At 41.3% G+C, this 8138-nt stretch overlaps 1 long non-coding RNA gene across 1 annotated transcript in view; it reads left to right on the forward strand.

Annotated features, from left to right (window-relative positions):
- The window catches only part of LOC140200880 (uncharacterized), a 43405-nt gene extending 36456 nt beyond the window's left edge, over window positions 1–6949 (forward strand). The window contains exons 2-3 of the long non-coding RNA XR_011886747.1: window positions 1439–1612; window positions 6469–6949. This is a non-coding gene — a long non-coding RNA (uncharacterized lncRNA). The remainder of the gene's footprint in view (window positions 1–1438; window positions 1613–6468) is intronic.
- Window positions 6950–8138: the final 1189 nt, after the last annotated feature.

The raw sequence follows: 8138 nt of genomic DNA on the forward strand, positions 1-8138 counted from the left end.
CTACCTGTAAACATTCAGGCCTTGACTAATCAGGAAATTACTAACCTCTGCCTTAAATATACCAAATGGCTTGGCCTTCACAGCCCTAATCTCCTCTCTACTCTCTATATCCCTTCATGCCTGACTAATGAAGAATCTGTCAACCTCTGCCTTTAATATAGCCAATAACTTGGCCTCCATGGCTGTCTGTGGCAACAAATTCCACAGATTCAGTACTCATTGCACAACACAACCTGCACTCCCCCTGTCCTTTTGTTGTCTGAAAACCTGGCCGCAAGGTCATCAGTCCTGTCATCCAAATGATTGTCGTGTAATGTAAAAAGAAGCAGTCATCTTAGCATCACTTTCCTGCAGAAATCTCATTGCCTCTCAATCTTTTAACATGAAAAAAGACTTACGATTCTCTGTCCTCAATATGCTCAGTGACTGAGTCTCCACGGCCTTCCTGCATTGAAAATTTCAATGATTTAATATCCTCTGGATCTAGGTTTCTTTTTTTTAAAAATTTCATTCAAGAATATCCCTTTTATTTGAGGTGTCTGCTTCAAGATATCACATCCAGGAGAACCATTATTGAAATAACTACCTTATCAAGCCCCTGAAGAGTATGACATGTTTCAAAGAGTTCACTTGTCATTCTCCCAGACTCCAGAAATTAAAGGCCGGGTGTGCTTAGTTTCTTCTCGAAGGACAAAGCTCAAGTTAATTCCATGAATCAGTCTGGTGATCCTTCAATGTACTCTGCATTATGCGAATATAGTGGAGAAACTGAAAGGCCTGGGTACTGTAAGATTAAGTACTGTGGTTACTTCCATTGGCTGGAGTGTCTAAGATCTGAGTGCAAAGCCCTAGAATAAAAGAATGTTGTTTTAAAACTAAGCTGAGGAGGAATTCTTTTGGCCAGGGGGTGGTGAAACTGTGGAATTTGTTGCTACAGAGTGTAAGTCATGGGTGTACTTAAGGCAGAGACTGATTCTTGACTAGAAATGGCATTAATGGTTATCGAGAGAAGGTGAGAAAATGAGGTTAAAAAGAAAGAAGTCAGCATGGTTGAATAGGTGAGATGACCTGATGTGCCAAATGGAGGTTAATTCTCCTCCTATGTCTTGTGGCCTTTTGGTCTTATATTGGAGACTATTCACAACTTCAGTGCTTACAGTATAGCTGGTAAAGCATCATGTGCACTCCCACACAGTTGAACTTATTTCACTTGTGCCCAGTATAAAGTTTCCCTAAAGGGCTATTCCCTGAATGGGGGAAGCCTGTGTGTGGCTTTGTTTAACGTAGGGATGTTGGTACATGGGCAACCACCACATTACCCTTGACAGATAAAGGTCAGGGTCTAGTTAAATGGAAAGCAAGATGACTAGGAACACTTAATTGCTGCAACCTTTCTCCACCTTCACTGCCATTATAATGTGTCATTATCTACTGCCAGTTCCACCGTTCAGGTCTTGGTTGGATTGCTTCTTGTCTGGAGCCTCCCCTTTGACCATACCGCAATGGATGACCTACCAAGAGCTAAGCTCTAGATGGCTTTCCTTTTGAATCTCAGGAACTCACAACAAGGTGACGATTCTCAGAGGTTTGGCTTCACTTGATAATAAAAACAGTAAGTTTATCTCAATAATAAGTTTACTCTTTGAGTGGGGAACTGCAGAATTGCAGTAAAAGTGGAACAAGGGCCTGTAGGCAACGAAACGGAGATCTAAATGGATAATTGGATAGGTGTGTGTGTGTGTGTGTGTGTGTGTGTGTGTATGTGTGTTTCTGTGTATGATTTGCTTGTTTTTTTTTCCCCCTAATTCTGCTCCTAGATCTTATAGTTTATGGACAGCAGCATCCATCATCATTGACCCCCCTCCATCCAGGCAATGCTCTCTTCTCACTGCTGCCTTCAGGAAGGAAGTACAAGGGCCTTAGATCCCACACCACCATGTTCAACAACAGTTCTTACCCTCAAGCATCAGGCTCCTGAACCAGAGTGGGTAACTTCACTCACCTCAATACTGATGCTGGAAATCAATACAATTTTCCATGTGTACAATATTCCAGGTAGAGTCTCATCAGGGGCATTAATTGTTGAAAAGTTGAGTACTTCCCTTTTTTCCTGAATAATCTTTACTAACTCTGAGTTCTGAGTTTCTAAATGTCCATGCCTCGCACCATAATACTTTTAAAGTGGTGTTGTAAACACAAGATTCAAGAGACACACAGATCTGAAGAAGGATGTTGGCCTGAAACTTCGACAGTTTGTAAATTTCCATGAATGCTGCCTAACCTGCTGAGTTATACCAGTATTTTGTGTGCTATAGTATTGTAAAGACAGTTTTGTGAACAAGGTATGATTTGCTGGAGTGAAATGCATCCACAAAGAATTAAGTATTATAGTCAACCAATCAATACATAAACATGTTGACATTACCTCTCTGTGAGATATGAATTGAATCACTCTATGCTAACAAAGGGTTCTTTCTTTGATGGGTTTCCCCTTTTCTATCCATTTTCCATATCATATATCATCCCTTCTATGCATGAAATAATTCAGCATTTAATTATTTCTCATGGCAGAAGAAAATTTAAACTATTTATAAGAGAAAACAAAAAATCTAGTTCCATGACTTTCAACAAACTGCAAGTATTTGCTAATATACTTGGAAATAAGTCAATAAGGATTTTTGGAATTTTATGGGATATAAACTAAAATGTCATTCTGGGAATATTAGTCATGGATAATATTTCCTTCGACTGCTGCAAATCCTTCATAGCAGAGAGGTAGCATCATCAGATATTCAGATTATTTAATGGCAATCCCCATTCATTTCATAGCGATCAGATACCAAGGTGCATGAGACTAATGATATTTAGATATCGTGTAAAAATATCTTTGTTAAGCTCCCTTATCTTGTTTGAATTGCAGACAGTTTGATGAGGAAGGAAGCAGATTAACTTGTGGGGCCTCATTTCTAATTCAGTAAATACATGCAGGGCCAGTTCTCCTGTATCGAATAAAGTGGCTGCAGAGCATATGTTCATGCTCATATGTTACAGTAGCCCATCCACTGCAAGATTCAATGTGTTGTGTATTCACAGTTGCTCTTCTGCACAGCACTGGGCATGGTTATTTGAGTTATTGTCACCTTCCTATAAGCTTGATCCATTCTGGCCATTATCCTCTGACCTCTCTCATAAACAAAGCATTCTGCCAACTGAAATGCCATTCAATACATATATTTTTTTGCTTTTGGCACCATTCTCTATGAACTCCAGAGACTGCAGTTTGTGAAAATCCCAAAAGATCACCAGTTTCTGTGATACGCAAACCACACCATCTGACACAACAAACATTCCATGGTCAAAGTCACTTCGATCACATTTCTTACACATTCTGATGTTTGGTCTGATCAACAACTGAACCTCTTGGCCATGTCTGCATGCTTTTATGCATTGAGTTGCTGCCACATGATTGACAGATTAGATATTTATATTAATGAGCAAGTGCACCAGTGTATCTAATAAAATGGTCACTAAGTATTGTCTCATAAAGTGGCCACTGAGTATAGTTGGTAGATTGTTATAATTTAAAATTGCAGGTGGCTTACTTTTCCTTCTATTTAATTTCCCCCCCTTTCTTTCTTTCAAAACAGTATTTTCCTCTAATTTTTGAATTTGATCCAAATTGAATTTCCTCACTTTCCTTTTATACAGTTATTTGAGTTCATTCTCACTCTTCAAGACCTGGTATTGAACTGGCAGCATTAGCTTCTATCTACAATCTACTTCCTCTATACCACTCAAGAGATCCTGCAGATGCTGGAAATCTTGACACACACACACACACACACACACACACAATGCTGGAGGAACTGAGTACATCAGGTAGCATTGATACAGAATATGCTGTTTATACTGTCCTCTGCCCGACCTGCTGAGTTCTTCCAACATTTTGTGTGTGTTGCACTGTGCTATGGTCAAGTTACTCATTAAGTAATTTGTAGAAATAGTTTTTGTGCCGAAATTTGGAGAAGACAATGAAGTGAAGTATACCATGCACCAATAAAAATTTGGTCATTATTTTTAAAATATATATTAATAGCACTTTCTTGAGAAGGTGCCATTATAACATGCAGAACTGCAGTTGGAATGGGACAAGGGCTTACAGGAAATGACAATATAAGTGGATATGAGAAACATAGAACAAATCGTGTGTGTGTGCATGTGTGCCGTGTCCGTGTGTATTACAGACTGTGTGAGTCTGTGGGGGTGTGTTTTTGTTTGTGTGTCTGTGCATGTGTCTCTGTGTATGTATCTGTTTGTGCTTGTGTGTGTGTGTGTGTGTGTGTGTGTATGTATGGGTCTCTGTGTGTACATGTCTGTCAGTATGTGTTTGTGTATGTCTGTATGTGCACGCATGTGTGTCTCTAAGTGTGTGTGTGTGTATGTGAGTCTGTGTTTGTCCATGTATATATGTATACAGTATATATATATATATATATATATATATATATATATATATATATATGACTGTATGTCTGTTTTTGTGTTTGTGTGTGTGTGTGTGTGTGTGTGTGTGTGTGTGTGTGTGTCTGTGTGTGTATGTGTCTGTATGGGTCTCCATGAGCACATGTCTGTGTGTATGCGTGCGTGTGTTGTGTGACGGTGAGTCTGACTCTGTGTCTCTGTGTCCATGTGTGTATCTGTGACAGAGTGTGTGAGTGTGTCTGCTTACGAGTGTGTGTGTGTTTTTGTATGAGAATGTGTTTCTGTGCCTATCTGTGTCTGAGTCTGTGTGCTTACAAATGTGCTCATGTGGCTGTATGTTTGTGTGTATGAGTTTGCGTGTGTGCCTGTATGGTGTTGTGATGGAAATGAGACAGATTCTTTGGGTCTCAAGGCAAGGATTCTGGACACACAGTTTTAACAATAAGGGGTTTATTTACAAGGGGGGAAGAGCTTGGGGACAATACAAGCGGCTACAATATTCGTACAAACGCGCTTACAATAGGCAAGCGTGGGAAAAGTCGGGTCGGCAGTACAAAACACAGGAAAACGGTGTGGGGACAGAGTACAGGTACATATACAAACAAAGGAAAAGTAACTACGATACCTGCCACCTCTTGGCTATGGGCAGGCACGGCTCTCTGCTACAGGGACAACAATAAACATTATTAAATGCACAGCTCACCACATGTCTCCAGCACTGTTCTGCAATCTTCAGCCTGGAGTGAAGCAGGGTGGTCCCTCGAGGATGGCAAAAAAAGAGAGTGAGCCAAGCACATGTAGCACCCTTTACTGGTCAGGGGGCTGGAGCGTCCAGCCCAGGTGATTCACCGGGGGGCCAACGGCTTGGTGCTAGACGGGTTAATCCAATTAAGGTGGCCAGTGGTTAAGTGTGCATTGATTAGTTGGGAGGGGTGAAATGTTGACTGGCATGTGGTGTGCCCTCTGACCAGATAGAGGGGCATGCTGAGCCGTGACAGGCACGGTTCTCTGGATACATATGGGTACGGGTGTGTGTGTCTGTTCGTGTGTGTGTGTGTGTGTGTGTGTACACACGTGTGCGTGTTTGTCTGTCTAGCTGTGTGTCATTGTGTGTGAGTGTGCCAGTGTCTCTGAGTGTGTGTATGGCTGTTTGAATCTGTAACTCTGTGTGTGTGTGTGTGTGTGTGTGTGTGCGCGCGCGCGCGCGCCGAAGTCAGTGCATTTGTATGTGACAATGTGTCTCTGTGTCTGAACCTATGTGTATATGTGTCTGTGTGATTGTGTGTATGTATGTGTGTATGAGTGTTTGTGTTTGTGTGCATGCCATTCTACATGTGGAGTGTGTGCGTGTTTGTGTGTCTGTGACTGTGTGTCTGTCTGAATGTGAGTCTGTGCGTGTTCTTGTGTGTGTGTGTGTGTATGTGTGTGTGTGTGTACCCATGTTTGTGTGACTGTGTATCTCTCTGTGCATGTGGTCTGTGTGTGTGTGTGTGTGTGTGTGTGTGTGTGTGTGTGTGTGTTTGTGTGTGTGCGTCTCTCTGTGTGCGCATGTTTGTGTGTATGTATGCATCTGTGTGTGTTTGTGTGTGAGTCTGTGTGTATATGTGTTTGTGTGTGCACATGTGGGTGTCTGTGTGAGTGTGTGTGTGCGTATGTGATTGTGTGTAAGTATGTGTCTGTGCTTATCTGGGTGTGTGACAGTGTGTGTGTGAATCTACCAGTGTGGTTTTATTTTTGTGATTATATGCATGAGTGGGATATGTTTGTCTGTGTGTGTGTGTTTTGGTTTGTTTGTTTGTGTGTGTGTTTGTGCATGTGTGTGTGCAAGTGTGTGTATGTGTCTGAGTCTGTGTCTGTGTGTCTTTGTATGTGCATCTGTGTGCCTGAGTGTGTGTTTGTGCTTGTGTGTTTCTGTTCATGTGTGTGACTGTTTGTGTGCCTGTATGTGTGTATTTAATTGTTTATTTTGCCTTGTTCTTCTCCTAGATCGAGATCTTATGATTATCTGTTTTATGGAAAGCAGCATCCATCATGACAGACCACCACTTTCCAGGCCACGCTTTCTTCTCTCTTCTGCCATCAGGAAGGAGATACTGGAGCCTCAGTTCCCACACCACCAAATTTGGGAACAGTTATTACCCCTGAAACGTCAGGCTTCCTGAACCAAAGTGAATAACTTCACTCACCCAACACTGATCTGCACAACCAATGACTCTAGAATGACTTTCAACGCATGTTCTCATTATTTTTATTACTTGCTTATCTATTATTATTATTTTGCTTTTCTTTTTGTACTTGCAGAATTTGTTATCTTTTCCATGCCTTTGTGAGTAGTTTTTCATTTATTCCGTTGTGTTTCTTTGTATTGTTCTGTGAATGCCGAGGGAAATGAACCTCAGAATTGTATATGGTGACATATATACACTTCGACAATGAAATTGCTTTGATTTTATGGAAACCAGCCTTGTACACAGTATAATAAACACAACAATTTCTGCAGATGCTGTACACCAATATTATTGATACAGCACACAATATTCCAGGTACAGTCTCATCAGAGCCATTAATTAGCAAAGGGAGAGTATTTCCCTTTTCCTCCTGGAAATATTTTTAGTAATTCTTTAAGTGTTCTTCGTTTCCCGTGTTCATGGCTTGCACAGTGGAGAATTAAGTATGAGATTCAGAGGATGCACAGCGCTGAAGAAGGATATCTGCTTGAAACGTCAACAGTTTGTTCCCTTCCATGGATGCTGCCTAACCTGTTGAGATCCTCCAGTATTTTCTTTGTCTTGCTATAGTATAGTACAAACAGCTTTGCTAAAGAAATTTAATTTGCTGGAGCAAGTAGCACATTCGCAGAGATAAGTATTATCATCAGCCAATCTATCAACAAACATGTTGAAGTTATCTCCATGTCGGATATTAGTTGAATCATGTGTGTTTATTTAGCAAAGTATGCTAGCAAAGGGTACTTTCCTCGCTGGTTTTCCCTTTTCATATACACTTCTATACCTTGCATCATCCTATCTATGTATGAAATAATTAACTATTTAATTATTACTCATGATGGAAGAAAATTTAAACTATTTATAAATGAAATTTTAAAAAAAGCTAGTTGGATGAATTTCAACCAACTACTGGTCCTATGAGCAAGTATTGATTAATATAGTTGGAAATACCTCAATAAGGATTTTTGGAATTTTATGGGCTTGTCATAGTCCGGTCTGTGAAGTCCGTATTCCAGTTCACGGTCTGGTCCATCGACCCTTGCTCCAGGTTTTCCTATCTACCCTGTTTCTGTCCTTGTTGAACTAATGGAGACAACTGATGCTAGTTGGGGCTGGCTGCATAAATACCTTCAGAGACCAGGGCGTGGCTGCTGGATTGTTCTTGTCCTTACTCCTTGTATCTCTTCCCCTGCCTTCTGTTTCCTCACCTGAAGCCTTGCTTTGTCTTGCCGGTAACTCTCACCCCACCTGAAGTTCTCGTCTTGCCTTGCTTTGCCAGTAGCCTTGCCTTGTCTTGCTGTCTGGTCCTGGAACCACCCTATACCTAGCTCCTTTCCTGTCCCTTGCCTCCGCCCAGGTAAGCCAGGCCGTCTTGCCATTACCTGGGGTGGGTTCTATCCCTTCCTGTCCCTTGCCTCTGTCGGGTGG

Source organism: Mobula birostris, chromosome 7, assembly GCF_030028105.1.
Source record: "Mobula birostris isolate sMobBir1 chromosome 7, sMobBir1.hap1, whole genome shotgun sequence".
Classification (NCBI taxonomy): domain Eukaryota; kingdom Metazoa; phylum Chordata; class Chondrichthyes; order Myliobatiformes; family Myliobatidae; genus Mobula; species Mobula birostris.